General features: G+C 38.2%; 1 long non-coding RNA gene across 1 annotated transcript in view; it reads left to right on the forward strand.

Moving 5' to 3' along the window:
- Positions 1-11,136, forward strand: part of LOC116216560 — a 20,534-nt gene extending 9,398 nt beyond the window's left edge. Inside the window, exon 3 of the long non-coding RNA XR_004159584.1 lies at positions 10,435-11,136. This is a non-coding gene — a long non-coding RNA (uncharacterized LOC116216560). The remainder of the gene's footprint in view (positions 1-10,434) is intronic.
- The last annotated feature ends 9,524 nt before the right edge of the window (positions 11,137-20,660 follow it).

Consider the following 20,660-nt stretch of genomic DNA (forward strand, 5'->3'; position numbering starts at 1 on the left):
CTTGTGTTTTGGTTTGTATTTAATTTCTCCTTGGTATGTGTGGAACACAGCTCTCCAATAGCAGTATTCAGTTAGCCTGTTAAAGAAAAGCCCAAGGACATATTTCTACTAAGTAAAAACTCTGAAAAGAAAGGGACAACAGATAAAGTACCCACAGAAACAGTTTCTCCAGAAGATTCTGCTTTTGATAATATATGATTATTTAATCACTTCCATCCTGGTATGAAGCACACAATTATCTGACATCTTCCCTTCTCCTACAAGAGAACAAATGCAGCATGGATTCAATTAGAAAATTATTTAATAAAGATGCTGCTAGAGTTCAGTGCAAGAAGATACTAGAGGTATTCTGATTTCTTTGCCCTCTCGAATCATGTTGATTGTATCTCTTAGCTTGCTCAAGACAAGAATTCTGGCAGCACAGGAAGGAAAAACATGAATCAGGAAAACTATTGTTTAAATAAACTGGAAGACAATGCCTGCCAGAATACATTTAAAACAGCAAGGTATAGGAATGATTCTTTCTCATCTAAGATCTTGAGGTTTTTAATTAACACGGCCGAGAAAAACCATCTGAGCAAGTTCAATGACTTCTTAAGCAACAGTCTTTAGACAATGGTTTATATCACTATGAACTGAATTACATCAACATACTGAAATGTAGGAAGATGATAGTTTTAAATAGCTGGTAGTATATTTGGTATATAATGATTTGTTAAATTTACAGAATGAATCGTTATATACTTAAATACATAGTAACTGAGGCTCTGGCAAGTCGCACTTTATAGCTTACCAGTTATGAGATTGAAATTCATGGAAAAACTACAACGAGTAAAATGTGAAATCTTCCAGAAAAATAATGCTACCGTGTGTGATAAAGAGCATTCAGCCCTAACTTCTAATCTCTTCCTTGACTTCCTCGTCTCTAAAGCAGATCTTTTGAATTAATGAAATTAAAGTGGTAAGCAAAAGAGAGCTTTGAGAGAAAATATTCTTTTAAAGTTTATGGATGTAAAAAAAAAATAAATGTTAAAACACAGAAAAATAGAACAATTATAATTCAATGTGCTTTGCAAAAAGATGCAGATCTGGTAAACCTTTATTTACATGTGGAGGTACAACTAGTCAAAATGCCAGTTATGCAGTTTTCTTTCATAACTGAACCGTTGTGATATTGCGTGCTGTACACAGCAGATTGGTATCTGTAATCTGGAGTCAATGACACAGCCAACAAATGTATTTGTTTCATAATCACAGCTATTCTTCTAGCACGTGATCTCTGAATCTGGTTCCAATTTTGCTGGCTGTGTGCATAAAGTATTATTCCCAACAGATATCCCTCTCTCTCAATGTCTGTATTGGTTTGGGATGGGCCATCTGTTAGTGAGACCCATGTGGGCCTGAAGGGCAGGAATGAGAATAGGCCTTCAGTCCAGCTCTTAAGGAGAGCTCAGTGTTTCAACTGTAGGATCTCCTTAGAAAATGCTGGTTGTATCTTCACAAAAGTAGACTTAGATAGAAATATCTGCCTCCATGGCATGCAAATTGAGATTACTGACCAAGGAAGCCTGCACCAAGGTGGGCAATGAGGAAGACGGGGGCACAGCGCACAGGGAGGTACTGGCCAGGCTGTGCAGGGTGCTGCATGTCTGGCTATGGGATTTCGGCTGGCCTTATGACTGTTAGCAAAAGACTTCCTCTAGCTTTTAAAGGCGGACCATGTAAACCCTAGACTTCTAAGATTTTTCTTCTCATTTGTGAATGCAGTTTAATGGGCTAGGATAGGGATTTCATACCATATGGCCTCAGTACAGTGCTGTCTGCTTTGGGTTTAAAACAGATTTTGTCTTGTAATTTCAATTTTTTTCTTTACTAGTACCTAGAACTTTTACTTACTGAAATGGACAAAGCATCTTAGAAAAGATATAGGAATATTAAGAACACAGTTTTATGACAGCTGTAAAAATTGTTGACTATGTATACCTTTATATTTTGCAAAGCATTAGCAACTGCATCCTAGCTACAGGATGTAATTGCATTGCTTGGTACAGTATTGAGCATTAGCAAGATTCTTTCCATCTGTCTAATTATTCCAAGCCAAGGATACTATCATGTTTTATTACGGCCATTTAAAAATTCCTGATGCTCTTCCAGACTCACTCAGGATATAATACTACGCGATTTTACCCAAAGTATTTTAAAGGACAACTGGACTTCATAAGGCACACAAGGATAATGTTTTGCCTGATGTTATCTCAGATTTGTTTTTGCTATCATAAAACAGCTTTAGGTTCATTAACTATTACCAATACTTTTATTATTCTCTTTATTATCTCAGAGTCAGTACTGAAACACAAAACTGCTTTTCAGGGACTCCACAAAATCAGAAATGAGTAAACCCATTTTTTTGCACATTAATTAGCTGTTCAGCTTTCTCACTGGATAGGCAAATAATTTAGCAGCAAGATTTGATGAGGTGTTCATTGTACCAAAGCAGCAAATAGTTTAATGGAAAGGATGCCAAAGTCCTGAGACCCTCATCCTGGCTAGCTCTTTCTTGTTGCAGCAACTGCACACACAACATACTTCCCAGTTAAAAGGGGATGTAACATCATTATGATTTTTAGGGTAAATAAGGAATTTATCTTGGGTTGTGTCAGTAAGAATGTGAGATCTTGGCAGAGTGGTAACAGTCCTATGTGCTACAGTTCTCGAGATCTCTCCTTTGCCCTCGTGTGCTGTCAGCAAGCATACATGCAAGCCCATGCTCTCAGGGTAGCAATGGCTATACAGAGGCACAGGTGCAAATACAAATGATGGCTTGTGAGGAAGGGCGGTGGCAAATCATTCTGCACAAGAAAGAGCAAATGCATTTGCTATTCCTCACTAAGATCATGTTGACACATCCTGCTCCCTCCAGGAAAAGAAACACAATCGCATGGGCTGTTTATCTTTCCTTCTTTAACATAAACTATTTTAGATTTTATTCTTGGCATCCCACTATGAGCTAATTTTTGGCATTAATTCCTTACTTTACAATACACTCCTGTACTTTCAAACTTATAACCCATTTGAGAGAAAGAAACAAGATATATTCTTTGTGCATTTTAGCCCTACCTGGACAAAAAATAAATGCAAATGTCCACAAACTTATGGAGTAGACAGCATGCCAAATTTCCAAATTATAATAGGCTGACAAGACCTCAAGAAATTGTATGACAGTGTCTGCTTGTTGTTTGAAGTTAGCTGATGTATAATGAGATGAAGGATTTGTTAGCATATTGAAACAGCCTCTTTTTGCCCCAGACCATGGAAGATGGAACAAGAATTGTTTGATATTATATTTATGTGAAGATTAACTGGAAAAATCTGATGTTGTCCCTGGTAGCTAAAGAGAGTATTTCATATATATTTTAGATCAGTGAGGTGGAGGTGCTAGATGGGTATCTCTGTGATATTGGAACCCATCTTGAATGTGGAAATGTCAGCATGTTGTTCCAGCGAAATCTGAGCGATGATACCATTTTGTGCATTTTTCCTCAGCACATCTATTGTTTCAGCTGTCTGTAGTGTCTTGTTTTGAATCGTTGACTATAAATGACCTAAATCCTCAAATTACCATTTGTATATTTTCTTCACAAAGCTTCTGTCAGATTCCAGGACAGAATATTTTAGGAAGACGATCTTAAAATAGACACGTGATTTTTAGAATAGAAGAAAAACACTGCAGTCCACAAAACAATCTGAGCATACAAGTGATCCGTCTTTTGCCTATTCTAATTAGAGAATCAAAAATAGAAATATTGGAGTGGTACATATCCAATTAAACTTGCCATTCACCGAACTTGAGGCTTTCCTACAGAGACTTCTACCATAATGATAAGGAGATGGAAAAAGAAAGCAGTCATTAGCGATGCTCTGTGAATTCAGTTTTTTTTGAAGTGAACCACCAGTGTTGTAGATCTTAAAGGCAGCAATACTCAGTGGCTTTTTCTTAGATATTTCTCCTTGTAGTGAAAAGTGTAATGACAGCCTTCTTGTAGCATTGAAATACGTTGGTAATACTACTGAAATAGCTTAATGGATCTGAAAAATTTACTTCTCATGTTTTTTGAGATTTGTATTTGCATTTGAAGGACCAACTTAGTATCAGTGGTTACCATAGAGAGAGGATTTAGGGTCTTGATTCAAACGAGAAACCTTCCAGGATTTGGTGGCCATACTGGTAGAAAAGATGCAGGATGCTTATGTTTATTGGCAGAACAGGAATAAGGTAACAAGTTTGTGTCATCAGTTCTTGTTTTTCTTTTCTGAGGTTGGTGTATTCTCAAATGGCTCCTTCTGAGGTATTGCACAGGCTACCTGAGAGCCTCTCAAAATAGAGCCCCTGTGGCAGCTGCTGCAGGTCACACTCTGGCTTTGGTTTCTTAGTTGCATGGATATGAGAAGGGAAGGGCTGTTCAGAGACACTCTGGAGATCCCAGCCAGGCTAAATTATTTGTTGGTATTTCTGTAAGAATTTGATCTGATGCACAATTGCTTGGAAATGAGGGCTTCATAATCATCCCTGAATGATCTCTTTGCCCAATCCATATTATGGAGTTCACTAGCATTACTAGAAGTGGGCGGGTGTCACTCTGTGAATAGTTCTAGCCCATGCCAAAAAGCTGTCATTCCCCAGCAAAACTATGACTTACTGAGCAGCGTCATTGTGTCTCTAAAGAATGAAAACCAGTGCAATCTGTGTGTAAGTGAACAAAATATAGCCGGGAAAACAGGCTGAGAATTGTTTTGTCGTACGTCTCAGGAAGTTTTGGAAGATGCCATGTCGCTGAGAGATTAATTATCAGATGAGATTTGTGGGAGGGAAGAAATTCTGAGACCAGTATATACACGTACTGCTAAAAACTTACCTGAAGTAATGTTTATAAGCTCTAAGACAAAGTCTAAGATTAGACAATCTCATTTGCCAATGAAATTAGTGGATTGGTAAATTGTTAAATTAGTTTATATCTACAAAAATAGTTCACTACTTTACAAAGAAGAATACATGATACTGAAAACTGTCCTGCATTTCAAACTATGGATTAATAGCAACTGAATGCATGCTGGCACATAATTTAGATTCTACTGTGAAGTCTCTGAATTCTGAGCTGGAAACAATAACATATTTCATAAATACAGCTATTGTTTTTGCTGGCGTTGCATGTAGCAGCTAGAAGAGCACTCAGTGACGTGTAGCGATCTTAAAGGCTGAGGAACAGTCTGAAAGTCTTTGCATTATTTGGAGGATTGAAAAGTTTTTCCAAATTGAAATAAAATATGCAGATCATATTGCTAAAATGGAAAGCATACATTAATGGTTTTGAAGTTTTCCCTAATTTAAAATCCTCATCTATAAGGGAATATTTTATTAAAACAAATTGTTCTTAAGACTGAATATTTATCAAACTATTAGATCACAGCTTTCTTCTGCATAGAACACTTGCAGATGTTGGATATTTGGTGTCAAGGATGATTTGACGAGGAATCAAAATGTATCACTGCAGTGAACAATCACTGAACCCAAGCAAATTCATTTCTCTCCTGCAGTGATGTTATCAGGCACCTCCTCACCAAATCATGGCTTCTAGAAAATAAAAGCATCTATGTCTTTCTTTTAGATCTGGGACCACAAACACATCTGCTGAGCCATGCATGTATCAAATTCCAATCTCAACACCATAAACTAGGTGTAATTCTCTGTTAAGACTAATGTAATTTCATTCTATGTGTAAGGTATATAAGGAGACTTGAATACATATGTCCTCTTCTTTTGTTAGAAATAGCCTTTATGGCATATCTTTTTTATGTTTTAAATCACATAAAATATAAGGAGGATATAAATTTTCCTCCAGAAACACTTTTCCTATGGGTAAGCTTTTGCACACTTGCATGAAATTAGCATAAATTTTTAAAACCCCGTTTTAAATTTTATTCATCCATATTCTGAGCCTGATGAAGGAGTTCAGGAGTGAATCTTATGTGCCTGATTCAGGGCAAATGGAGACAAGAGGGAGCAGTAGTTCTGTTCTCTGTACACAGACTGCAACAAGATTAGCTGAGTAGGTGTTGTCCATCCTACTTGAAAAGTTTCTGTTGATTTCTGAGGGAGCTCATGCTGGCTTTTTCATAAGAAAACAACACATGCTACAGGAATAGTGTCTCGATTCCCTTGAAGAATATTAGGAGCTTAGTGACTCAAAACAGAAGCTTTCAGCAGTCACACTGTGAGCCCAGATTTGCACAGCACTTAGGTTGCTGGAGGCAGTTGTCTTATCAAGAAACTTTGGCCTAAATGAGTCCAATTCCCACAGAGCATTTCATTAAATTTGCAGGCTGTAGGCATAGGGATGTAACACATCCTATATTAGCAACAGGGACACATGGAGCTCCCACCTCTTGGACTCAGCTCCTGTGTGCTGTGTATTAGGTGTGAGAACAGTTAAATATCTGACAAGTAAATTCAGAAAAGATAGCACATTAAGCCAGGAGTCTCCAAAGCAGTAGCAGGAAAGGTTGAGAGGAGAATTTTTCCTTGAAATCTATCTTTCAAAGATAGCTAGAAAAATAATTCCTGGCGACAGTGTGGCATTTAAACACAAAATGAAATTACAGCTGTGAACCATTCTCTCAAGTTAATTACTAGAACTAAGGTGCTCTTTTTCAAAAGCCACAACAAAATACTAGGAGGGGCATGTCTTCTTTTCAGGAGAATGCTCTATAGCACTGTAACAAATCCTGGCTAAATTTTGCAAGAAATGTGATGCCCTGTTCTCATACTCCACTCTCCTGATTTATCCTGGTAAAGTTTGCAGTTTTACAACAGGTATAAAAGAAAAATTAATTAGTATAGCCTTTTCTTTATTGGCAATGCTAGCTTGGTGCCATGTCCTAGCCCTTCCTCTCATTCTCTCTGCAGAGCAGAGCATCTTCTTTATTATGACCCAACTCACCAACCTAAGGATTAGGAACTGATGGTAGTAATCACAAACTTTTGCTTTGGTGTTCGATTCTGAAGAGAGCCTGGGATATTGTAAATGAAAGATAACGAAGAACTTCTCAGAATTTGTAAACTAGCGTTTTCCACAGACATAAATGTGAATTACATACCTTGCTGTGAACTGTGGTTGCTACTTAGCCTCATGACAGCTAGTTGGACTCTTAAACTATACTCCTAGGTGGTATTACCTTAAAATTTCTGATCATCTAGCAGTATAATTTATATCATACAATCATGCTTACATGTAGTGGTTTTTTATCTATTACACTTCCAAATTTCAGTATAAATCCATTACCGATGTATTTTTTATTTTATTTTTCCTCTACTTAGTTACCTGTTCAAGTTCTTCAGTGTTAAGAAAACTATGATAGGGACAATGTTTTTAAATATATTAGAATATATCTAGGTATCTGAAACACAGACTTTCAGAGTTGGATTTTTTAAAAGTGAATTGTTGAGTGTTGAAGGTAGTCACGTAGTTGGGTGTCTGTGTGACAAATTGCAAAATTGAGGATTTTAGTACTTTAAAAAAAACAAAACACAGAACAAAACATTGAATTTGAGCTTTTTCTTGGATTTATGCTATTTCCAAGACCTTGAGAATAGAACTTCCCACTTCTGTTGACAGATGGGCTACAGGAAAGCTTGGAAAAGGAGAAGGAAAATGTTGTTTTGACAGTTTCATTTCTGACAGTCTTTGAAAGAAAACATTAATTTTTCATAGAATCATAGAATGGTTTGTGTTGGAAGAGACCTTTAAGATCATCTAGTTCCAATCTTTTTGCTATAGGCAGGGAAACTTCCCACTAGACTAGGCTGTTAAAAGCCCCATCCAGCCTGGCCTTGAATGACTCCAGTGTCCTTCTCTGGGCAACCTGTTCCAGTGTCTCAACAGGTCACAGTCACAGTAAAGAACTTCTTCCTCATATTTAGTCTAAATGTACCCTCTTTAGGTTTGTAGCCATTTACTCTCATCCTGTTGCTACATACCCTTGTAAAAATTCCGTCCCCAGCTTACCTGTAGGTCCCCTTCTGGTATTGGAAGACTGCTATAAATACAGTTGTATTTATACTTTTCCATGCTTAATAACCATTGCTCTTTAAAGACAAACCCATGCGGTAGTTCACTTTTTGGATCAGCCACACAAATAATGGTATGTGGAGAAAAAACTGTACTTCTGGTGTGCAAAGTCTTCCCTTCTCTGGAAGCTGAGGAGCTGAAGGCTAGAAGTAAATGTGAAAAGCCCTACCTGCACATACCTCAGTCGCTGGAGCCTGACCCTTATTTGTAAGGAGTCATACAGAATCACAGAACTGTAGGTGTTGGAAGGGACCTCTAGCAATCATCAAGTCCAGAATCATACTAACGCTGGTCTACTTAGTGTTACTAATAACTGGCCTGAATTTTGGAGAATAGTGCACCAGACACAAATCTCTTATAAGAGTTGTCATTTTAGCCCATACAAGTGTAATAAAATACATTTTAATACTTTGTGTTGTGGACTTCGGACAATGCAGCTCTCAGTCACTTAGCTATAGGAAATTAAGACTTTGTAACCAGAAAAGTGATGAATGAGTTGGAATTAATCCTATTTAATCGCATGCAAATACACTAACCACATGGAAGTTCATTGTTAACTAGTTATATTGCAAATGCCTTTGGGTCTTTATCCAGAGACATACTTAGTTTTTTATATTTGTTATTCAGGACCACTTTTTTTCTGTTTTTATACACCAGCTTACAAAAGCTACAAAAGCAAAGTAAGCACAATTTTGTGTAACTTCTTTGGATGCTTAAAGTGAGCAAATGCAGTTTTCAATTTCCATTGCAAGCCTGTAAAGGTTCCTTAGTTTGCCAACGTAATTCCTGGCAAAAGTTAGAAATGTAACTTAAAGGAAGCAAGTTATTTATGCATTAATACTCAGATGAATGTCTGGCAAACACATCTGGATATATTTGCCTTTCAGTAATTACTGATTTGTTCCTCCACAAGTATAAAACTATATTTGTTGCATTCTTTTTATTGGGGCTTCTAAACAAATCAGTGAGGCATAAGAGTAAGGTACCCATCTATAAACTTCATTGACCATGAAAAGCCTCGCATAATTTACCGATCCTCCAAACAGCTTTAGCCAGGGAAGGATGAATGGACCAGTCAATCACTGTTTAGGAATTTCTGAAGAATACTCTGAGATTGTTAGACTGCTTAGTCTATTTTATTTAAAAATCGGGGTATTAGCTTAGTGTATTAATTTCCAGATAACTTATAGGTGGAAATTACATCACTATGAATATATTTATATGAGACATGAGAAGCAGTCAGGGAAGTTGTCTGGGATTAGCATCCAATATACTGTTGGCAGCCCAACTGGTTCAGTTCAAATCTGAGAAGTTTAAAGCGGTATGCAAGCAATGTAGTATTTCTGATAAGGCCCTTTCCTCCAGCAGTATGTTGTGACAGGGGGCTCCTTAGGTGCTATCACTACTCACTTATTAGCAGGGAAGAATCTGTTTCTTTGTGTTCCTTTCTCTTTTATCTCCCAAATCACATACGTGTGCTTAATCCACAAGAGTGGATTCATAAAGCCATGCACCTACAGTTCTTGAAATTGGGACTGAGTTGACTGGTGCATTCTAGTTTAGTCTTATTTATTAAATGCATAATTGCACCAGGCTGTGGCTTACGCATTCATTCTTCATGGTTCAGAGAGCACTCTCAGCACTTCTGTGACATTTGGACAACGCTGGTGTGGCTAAAATTTATGGAGTCAGGCTGCAAAACTGTGATTTACTAAGCACTATCAATCTGACAGTGTGGAGGGAGAGAGCGAAGGGCACGTGACAAATAATAAAGGCAGCGCTCTTCTGTAAAGCATGATGGGAATTGAGTTGTAGATGTAAATCCCTTTTCATCTGAAACTGCAAAAGCAACCAGTAATTGGAATTATCTGATAAATGTTGCTAAAATTAAGAAATGCGACAGATTTTAGTGCCAAAGTCTCTGAGAGCACATTCTCTACAGGCTTACTCAGCCCTAAACAGTGCAATAACCTCTAATGGAATTCATTGGGGAAATAGAAATGTCAGAACTATAAAGTAGCCTGTATCAATTTCAGTCACGCCCAAATAACCACTTTGACCTATGGATCTAAACACTTAAAACAAACAGGAGTCTCCAGCTACTGAGATTCCTATATCTCCACTGTCTAGATTTGAGCAAGACCGACCATTCTTGTAAGGATCCACTATCCACCATTTCACAGCAATGAGTGGCTATTTTTTTTCATAATTATTACTTTTTAAATATAGCAGAACTGCTGTAGCGTTCTTAGATTCAGTGGCACACTAGTCATTTGGCTGACATTTCAATAAACATCTGTTTTTTTCACAGCAAACCACAATAGTCATCTTTGTTAGGATTTCCTGGCATTCTAATGTCATCTCCATGGATATTGAAGTCTGTTCCTGCAGAAACAAAACAACTATAAAACAAACCAGCCTCTCCAGAACACAGAGTGAGATGGAAAGACCTTGAGAGCTTTCATCCCTCTCCATTTGTGCTTGCCACCTGGCCCTGGAAGCCGCTTAGCTCTCATAAGGCCTCATAGAAGGCTAGCCTTAACTTCCCCATGTGGTGAAGCCTTCCTAATATAGAGCAAGGTTTCTGGGCTTTCCTGGAAAGCAAAACTGCAGTTGACCTGGTCTAGTTGGAAGCATGGCATTCTTCCTCAAGATCATTGCTGAATGTTCAAGGGGATTAAGTGTTCCCAAAAGAAGAGTTTTTGCTGTGATTACACTCTAATATGGGTGTTAAGTTGTGTTTAGAGTTTAAACTAGCACAATCTCTTGCTTCAGAAATCCACATATTTTTTAAAGATGTGGGATGATGGGAGTAACACTTCAAGGTGATGAGAGAGAGAGAGAGAAATTGCTTTCTCGTAAATTGCCAGCTTAAATAAATAGTGAATGTGCCAGACAACCAAACCTGTAAAAATAGTGTTGTTTCACCGCTTCTTAATCCATACTAACCAGGAAATGCCGAAAAAGAAAATGATAGCAAGAGCTATGTTACAATGTGGAAATATTCTGTTATGACTTAGAGTTCATCTCAGTGAAACTCATTTTTTTTTTCTTCTGAATTCACAAGATGAGAAACTTTAGAAAGTGAGAAACATATTTATAATGGGATATGGACTCACATTAAGTATTTTCATCTGATAACAAGAGAATCATTAGGTAACTGGCTTTGGAAACCTCAGCATATATATATATTTATTTGCATTAAAGTGCAAAAATATTTGCTGAAAAACCTTAGCAGACTTTGTAATTACTGAGCATGTGTGCTGGAAAGTGTAAATTTCTGTCATCTTTGTTCTTATCAGAAGTTAGAGGGCAGGGGTAGAAAAAACAAATGTCTGAAGTAAAGAATCTCAAAATACAACTTAGTTTGAAAGTTGTAAATAAGCTCCCACACACATATGCAGAGCAGAAACTAAATATAATTTATCATATGAAAATTCCTTGATTTACTCTAGAATTGAGCTTCATCACTACAGCCCAGCACATCATACACTTGTCTACCTGAAGCAGGAAATCAGACAAAATCCTGTCATGTTTCTGAGCTTTTGTGGGATCCCAAAGGAGATCTACAGATATTTTGTTATTTGTTTGGGGTTTTGTTTTGTTTATGTTAATTTTTAGGATACACCACTTGGCATCTGCCTCATTCAAAGTACAGCTGGGTATACTGAGTGATTCATCAACTCTGCTGGAGTACCTTGGAGCTGTGCTGGGTTTCATGGCAGATTCAATAAGGAACAGAAATGGAACAAATCCCTTAAGGCAGCTGGAAGGTTACATATGTATTTCAGGGAAAGGGAATACTCTTCAAAAATCAGAATGAAGGCAGGGCCCCAGATTATCCTAAGAGTAGTTAAACTATTATAATGTCTGGGACCTATAGGCAACTGGCAGTGGGTTGCAACGTGCTGGAAAAGGAGATTAGAGATTTTATTCATGTTTCAGATGGAGAAGCTGAGATGAATGGTTGTTGATTTGCACCATATGGAGAGGTCACGGTGCCTGTGTAGTCTCACAGGCCGTGTTCACTGTGATTACAAATGCTGCACTTAACTTCTAGGGCAATATCTCACTCAAGAGAAAGGTAAGTGTTGCTCGGGACCAGTGAAATGCACACAGCTCAACAAATGACACCCCTGTGCTTTGAAAAAATTAATGATGTTATATTAATTGCTACTCTGGCAAAAATTTAATCTTGAACTCTCCTACAGCTCCCACCACTGCTCTGATATGCTTGCTCTGCCTCATCATGTCATGCATATGTTGAACTCTTGAGCTCCTTTTTGTACATTGTAGTAGTTGGTTTAAGCCTTCCATCCTTCTCTGAGAAATATCATTGCTCATCCCTATCTCCTCACATGACAGCCAGTGAGGTTACTGTGAAAGCTTTCATATTTTCAGTACCTTCTGAGCCCTATATCCTCTTGACAGCTTTCCACAATATAGAACAAGTCCTAACAGAAGGTGTAACAGCAGTAGTGTTGCTCCAGCAAAAACCTCCTGCTTGTCTGACATACACAGCTCTGCTGCTCATGACCCACTAAGCCAGGTTGCCTGTTGATTTTCTAATATCACTAGTCCCACAAGTCAGCTGTCTTCTTACAGAGTAGGTCATGTTCTGTATAAGGATAGAAAGAAAGTAGATCCTGCTTGCATTTGTTTTCTTGAAAGCATTGCTGACTCCAGAGTCTCCCTAGGAGGGGTAAATGCTAAATGTCAGGAAAATGTTTGTTGACATGTGGCATGTAAATGGCATGTAAAGCCATTGCTTTACAATGACTGCTTGTACAAAATTGCTGTGAATCAAATTTAGACAACAAAGAAGGAGAAAGGGTGTTCATGGTCTGTGCATGGACCATCCCAAGGCAGGGACTGATCCCAGGCTGACCAGACAGCTGGGCAGCACTTCAGTCCCAGGTTGGGACCTGAGCAATCCAATGTCATAACTCTAGAAGGAGCTGCAGTGACATAAATTTTACTTGGCACAGAGTTGGCAAAACTCTGCTTTCAACTGTCCAATCATTTTCAAGCCATCTTATTGAGGGCAGCGTTCCATTAGGTACGTTGTCACTCAAGGTATATGAGAGAATATCTCAAACTAAATGACAGTATGAGCAGGCAGGTACTCTTCCTGGTTAAGAGGGTGAAGCAGAATAGACACACAGTAGCTCTTTCCAAGTCTGCTGATCAAACAGAAATACTATCAATTTAACCTCCAATTCTTTAAAGAAATCAGAAATTCTCAGTACAGAAAGATCATTTTAAAAAAATTTGAAAGTTATTAGTAGAGAATAAAAAATAACTGGACAAATTGGTACTGCCTGCCACTTTTTCCTCAGCTGCAGTTTCCGTCTTCCTAGTGTAAATAGATTTAACTGCTCATAACTGGTCAAGTACTGCAAAAACAGTGTTACTGAACATTTATCTCAGCAGTGGTCATCACAGCCTGCACTTTAATGAAGAATGCCTATGCTATTAGCTTTTTAGAAGAATAATGACTGGTAGTTATCATCATTTGTTGAGCTATTATTAAGTGTTCAACTATTACACAAAAGTACAAACTTACTGTGTAGCCTATGTGTCCACGTGGCATGAGGGGAGGATAACTGGAGCAAAAATTTTGGAACTGACTGTGCTCAGAAAAAATGTTTTCCTATGTTATTCATCAGGGATTTGTGAATAACAAACAGATTTTCTCTCATCTGAGAAGTTGGAATTACTTTCTCATGAGGAAACTGGATGTACAATTAAGATAAGCAATAGTAATAAATTAATCAAAAGTTCTGCTTCTCTACGTACAAGGACTAACAGATCCACTCATGGCAATGCTGGGGAGTTTAATCAGTGCACATAACTTGTTTATATTGTATTTATTGAAACTGAGATGTGGTATTTGAAATTGATAGAATTTTGGAAAGTCACAGGTCTAAAGTATTTATTAGTCTGGAGAAACCTGTTCTTCTGCCCTTTCACTGTCTAAAAGCATTACATTTTATTAATCTGTTAGAATTGAAACTGCTTTCTCATTTTTTGGAAGCGTTTCTCTAGGTACACAACAAAGCAAGGAGCACCAACCCAACAGGACCATTGGCTGCCCAACTTCTCAGCATGTTGTCAAGTCCACCCACATCTGCTCAGATAGGCCTGAGCATGATCCAGGTTTCCCCAGAGAAGCTGAGCTGGCAGGAGATTTTAGATCAGACTTCACGTATAGATGACTCCCAAGACAAAAAGAGCATTTTTGACCTGTGTTCTTAAAGGTGTTAATGTGATGTAATTCCAACTCCCCTGAGTGAGAGTTTAAGGTGCTGACAAATCTTTTCGGTGGCTCAGTTCCAAATGTAACTGCTCTGAAGTAGGGTTACATTAAGATATCAATACTTCATACTGAATCTGTTTTACTATTGAAAATTGAATCCAGCTGCAGGATGGTTTCAAAACTACTTTTTTTATATAAGGTTTATAAAATTGATCAAGATGTGGAGGTTTTCATTGCATTGGTGAAAAATTATTAATTCTGAGAAGATTCACATTTCTACAATGCTTAGTAATCCTCATTAATGTGTTTTAATTCAGCCTATCTTAGTTATTTATTAATGAAAAAAGCAAAATAATAACATTGTAGGTCAAACAATGTTTTTGTTTGTTGTCAGTGTTGTTTTTCAGAACTTCATGACAAATAACTGCAATACCATCTATATTCTTGATACAGTCAAAACCGACTTCTGAGTATTCACAGCAGAAGTAAATTTGAACTGGTCTGTAGCTGAGCTTTTAATCTTGCAAATTTTTTCCTCAAGTAGAATCCAAAATTTACCAAATAAGCTGGAAATTATCAAGCAATAGCAAGAAAATGTGTTGTGTTTTGAGGACTGGAAAAAAACACATCTATGTTTTACTTAAAAAAATAAACAACAACACACTTCATCAAAATAAAATCTAAGCATGGGACATTAATTAACTTCTCTTTTCTCTCTCTTTTTTTTTTCTTCCAAATTTCTCTGTTAGAACTCTGCGTTTTTTGCAGTGAACAGAACTTGCAATGTTACTTCTTTGAGACTGGTAGGAAATACATTGTATTCAACATTTGCCCTTTGCAGTGCATGGACCCTTTCAAGTTTCATAAGGTGGCTTTCACTCTTTGCTGCAGTTTCTGAGGTGTGCCTTCCATGAAATGAGGTAGAAATGCAGAACAAATCTTCTGAATGGAAAAACTGGGTTGACAAGTCTGACATTTTTGTGGTTTATATTACTTCTTAGTAAAAACAAATAAGCAAACCCCAACCACATTAGGCAGAGAGAAAGAGGATAATTTGTGCAATGTCTTCCATCTTCCAGCATTTTTAATTACCCAGGTTTGGTTCTTCATGTCTTATTTTCCTAGGCTGAAGAAAGCATGTTAATGGTCTTTACTACATGGAGCTATAAATTCTTCTAAGCATTCTGCATTTGTTGTAATGACATCAATTATATATGAATTGTTATTACTTAGTAAAAAAAAAAAAGGAAATCTTCCATTATTCTCTCATATCAATCTCCTTATGAAGTGTGTTTTAATATGTCAGCACAGAATTGTATGTAGTACGTTGCCAAAACCAAACATAGGTTATAAAGGATTGATAGCCGTGAGCATGGACACATTGCTTTGTTACACAAACAGTCAAAATCCTCTAGTATTGGAAGAACACTTTAGCACCCATTTCTTACAACTTTCTTGAAAGGATTTGAAGGCTGCTCCCTTGAACATAAGCAGATCCCTTGTTTTTGGAAGAGGGAAGGTTGCCAAATGATTAATAAGGGAATGACCGTAATATCTTGCCAATGCTAGAAGTCAACACTGGAAACGCTGTAAGTATGCAACCTGCAGCTCAGAAAACATAGTCATAGAAAATATCCTTCTAATCTGTACCAAACAATATCCAATATATGCTCAAATTTTGTGATGATCTTTGGACGTCACTTCCAAACCCCACAGTTCTGTGATTCTTGCATAGGAGATGGTGTCTCCTTTTTGAGAGCAGTGATGTACAAATGTCTTCCATATTTATTTAGATTTAGCCCATATTTATTTATAGTGCTTTCCATTTTTGATTTATACTTGATTTCTGTCAGTCTATAAAGTACTCTAAATACCCTCAAATAGATGTTGATGAAAAAAAAAATGAGAAGACTTTAAACCTTTATGAGGAAAAAATTATAATGTGTAGGAGTAGAAAATGAAAGTTTTCTGTGCCATTGAAACTGTGAGTTATCTTAAGGTAACAGTGCCCTATTAGCCTAATCTTTTTAAAATTATATAATAATGGAATTTGTTAAAGATAATAAACTGTTACAGTAGCGGACATAAAATGAGCTTCTGCATTCAAAATTATTGCGCTGAAATCAAGTAATGCACGATGGAAATAGATATGTGAGAAGGAAATATTGCAGACGTGCATTAAAAGAGAGACAGAGAGAGAGACAGAGAGAGAAAGAGAAAGAGAGAGAGAAAGAGAGAGAGAGAGAGAAAATCCCCTGGTGACCTGATGAGGAAATCTAAGCGTGGACAAGAAGGGTTGGTAATGACATGGCATGACTCCATAGTCCTTGAGCGGGCACAGCACAACTCCCATGTTCAATCTCTACCTTGGCTGAAGAGACTATTACTCCTAGCTGTACTGCAGGGTCGGTTGGTGAGGTCCATGTGGGTGCTGGGGCCACCATCAGCGGGTGAAGGGAACCATACAGGTCCTGTACCTTAGATAAGTGCTCATTTGGAAATTACTAGTTCATACCTTTTTTTCTAGTTCACGTCCTTTCTTTTTTTTTTTTCCTTTTAAAAATTTTCTTCCAGATTTACTTCTTAGAGATTCACACTGCTGTTTCCAGGAGTTATCAGCATCTGCTGTAGGTGTCAGCATCCTTCCAATGTGGGAGACTCCTCCTGCATTCCTGGCCTTGTGTGCCATGGGCATAGGGGGTTCTGCCCTCGCCATGTCCCCTTTGTTCACCAATGACATGAGAGCTTGCTGCAGGCCTCTCTCCACCATGTCTCTGATTCTCCTACAAACGGATCTGAAGCTCGGAAGCTCTGGCATATGTCCCTCATGTGCTCACTCCCTCTCCCTCCTTCTCCCTCTCACCCCACCGCCTCTCTCCCCGAGATTTTAATATGCAGCAGAGGATAGATAGTAATTGCTTAGCTATAGGGCCAGGCAGAGCACCACACCCAGCTCTGTGGCTGCTGATGGTCCCGGCCGATCTCCAGAAAGATGCTGGAAGGCAAGCTCCTGGGTTGGCAGAAGAGTCTTAAATGTCAGACGAGTCAGGGCAGCAAGTTAGCTGCAAGTAATCCCTACCCCAGCAGCCTGTTGTAGTGTTGAGTGTTCTGAGGAGAGTACCTTGTGCCACGGGGGCTGGCAGCTCTGCTCCCTGTGTGAACAACAAATACAGAGCACTTTCATGGGCTGTGCCACAGGACTGCTCCCACTGGGTGGTCTGATCATGACCCTGTGTTTACAAAGGTAGGGGATGGCAGAGGAGAGCTGACTGTATCTCAAAGAGATGGTTTTTTGAGAGTAATTTTTAGATAAGGAAAGAGAAGCAGGCGTTCAAGGAGATGAACAGGAGCAAAACAAAATATTCATTTTTAAGCCTTTTAAAAAGGTCAAATCTGTCTCAGTTAGAAAGCAGCTCTGAGCACAGATATGCAGTTGGCCCCTGTTCCCCTCTTGAAGCTCCGCTAAAAGATATTTCTGCTGGATGTCTGCTGCATGTTCATTTTTACTTTTCTAAGCTTAGGTGCTAGCTGTGCATCTCATATTCTGGAGTCCTAGTAGGACAAGAACTTCCTATTTGTACCTCCTACCCACTATAGGTTGCCCAGCACCAAGCCACTAGTGGCCCTTCGTGGACCCAGACCATCAAAGAGAGGACTACAGACTGGAGACGGGCATTCTTTCTATTCTTATCTGTCAGTGAATATGAGGAAATGAGAGCATGGGCCAGGTCTCACTCCAGGTATTCCTGTGCCACTGCTGGGGACAGCTGTGAATCAAAATTATTCCTGTTTTTAGTTTGTTGGTAACAGAACTAAATCATCATGACAAATAATATGTTTCTTCAGATGCATCAAATTGAAGGGCTCCCCCCTGACAAGGTCTGCTGTCTTTTGCAGCTGAGGAAATGCCATGTAAAGCAAACATCTAAACCAACTCCAAATACAGAAGGTGCCTATAGGCTGCATTCAGAGCCCTGACCTTCTGACAGGACAGCTTTCATTTAGGGGGCAGGGAGGAGCTCTGGGTAGTCATCAGGACCAGCAGTTTTGGGAGTGCCAGGTTGTGGGGCCTTCATCCCTCTGTAACTATCCTTATGCCATTTTCCTTGAATGTTGAGGCCGTCTATGTCAAGTAATTCTTTTAGTGCAGAAGCTGGAAACAGCACCATTATTTGGAGAAACTGCTGCAACCTCCTTTCTGCAGACATATTTGTTTTGCTGAGCAAATACTTTATCCTTTTGTTCACCAATACTTTTTTAGACATAAAGTATTTTTCTTCATCAAAATATTACAGTTACATCCAGCAGCTGTAATTTCTGTGGAAACTTTTTTTTTCAAGCCAAAGTACTTGTAATTAGATTTAGATTAATTTAGATAGTATAAACATGTTTCAAAAATGAGACAGCTGCTCTGTTTCATATGATAAGAGAATTAAAAAGGTCATGTTTTCATTCATCATAGCAGAGGATCAAGTGGCAGGGATAGATTGCAAAGGTAAGATAAAGCTTTTCTAACAGGTGCTGGCAGTCCTTTTGATCAAAAAAGGATGCCATTGAACTCCTGAACCTTAAGTGACAACACAGAGTTCCTTTGCACAGAAACATTGTCTTTAGGCTATGCTGACAATGTAAAATGTTCATGCCATCAGGGACAATCTGTTTCTGAGCCCTCCTTACAGGTATGGAGGTATTAGCTGAACGTAACTTATCTGAGGCAACTTTTTGATGGGTTCCCGTATGGAGAGCAGAGATTCTGGGGAAAAAGGAAAATTACAGATGGTGCAATAGCATGTTGATGAAAGCTGTGACTTATGTATGGGTGTAAGAAACAGGACATAGGTCCTCATCTACAATTTAGTTCATTCCAATCCTTGGAGAAGTTGCTTCCATCTGACGTTTTGGTTTGGCCCCATATGCAACTAGAGATCTGCCTTCAAATGTCAATCTGGATTCAGTCTGTGAGCAGCCTGCTTTACCAGGTTAGTATAGGAGCTTTAACTTGGTCCATGATGAGCATTTGTCTTCATTCTGATTTAAAAAACATGTCCCTTCAGATTCTGTTTTCAATGACTGAAAAGTCTCCTAAAATCAAAAACTTTATCTTCAACTCTTTAAAAGAGAACGTTGAGGACTCTGATGCTGCCTCTGCTATTACCACTCTACTTTTTTATCCATTTGCTCTAAAAAAAGAATGTACAATTCATTAACTTGGCTGTAAACTTAAAATCTCTAAAAGCCCTCACTTTTTAGAGACTTTCCAGTGCTGAGGAAAGCTATTGTGTAACTGAGTTCTCATTTTCTTGGTGTCTATCTGTGTAAGATATCTGTGGCTACCATGGATAGGCACATAAGCATGTGTTGTATTGCATTTGTTATATGGCTCTAGGTATTTGTCATTTCCATTCTGTGGTTCATTTAAAGATTAAAAAAAAGGGAAAAAAGACTTTCTTCCTTCCTAGTCCTTGCCACACATTGTGACAAATAGCTTCAAATAATTTAAAAGAGTTTTGTTTCTTATATTCTGAAGAGAAGATATTATCATGAGAAAACTAAAATAAATGAATTTTGCATTTAATTTGGCATGCAGTAAAGTCATAGTTCTCCCCCGGGAATTTCATTTTCTCTTCTGGTGATCCAACTCCCAAGAAAGTTTCTGTATAGCTGCCTCCTTATGAACCATTCTTAATACTGTTCTAAAAATGAGGACAGTAGCTATGACTGTTCAGCATCTTTCCTTCACATTATTTCCGTAGTTCATTTATTTTATTTTTTTTTTAAATAAACTGCATTTCTATAATGCAATCTCTTCACACCACTAGCAGCAGCAGAGTTTAGAGATGTATGAAAGCTGTGTCTCCATATTGTGAATGGTGTAGAAGGTGATAAGAAGCTTAGAGGAGAAAATAGCTTGGGAGGAAGGAGGATTAACCTCTCTTACTTAGAGTGGAACAGATACCAAATTATATTTGACTTGAATTGCATTCCTAGTCTGGATTCATTCAAATTTGAGGGGGAAGTTCTTGGGGAAGTTGTGTGGGAAAGAGCTGTAGTTCTTGTATTTTACACTGGCTACATGTGCAGTGGAGACTTGGTAGCAAATACAGAGCTGTTTGCTAAAATAAATTCTTTTTGTTAATTGAGGAGAGTGGTTATTTAAAAAAAATAATAAAATCTTCTTCCCTGCGCCATTTCAGACAGCTCTTCCTCCCTGAGCTGCCCTGTCTTTTTTGGAGCTGTTCCTCAGAAATAATTCCCAGGGTGAATCCACCAGCAAACAG

The sequence above is a fragment of the Meleagris gallopavo genome, chromosome 4 (assembly GCF_000146605.3).
Source record: "Meleagris gallopavo isolate NT-WF06-2002-E0010 breed Aviagen turkey brand Nicholas breeding stock chromosome 4, Turkey_5.1, whole genome shotgun sequence".
NCBI lineage: Eukaryota > Metazoa > Chordata > Aves > Galliformes > Phasianidae > Meleagris > Meleagris gallopavo.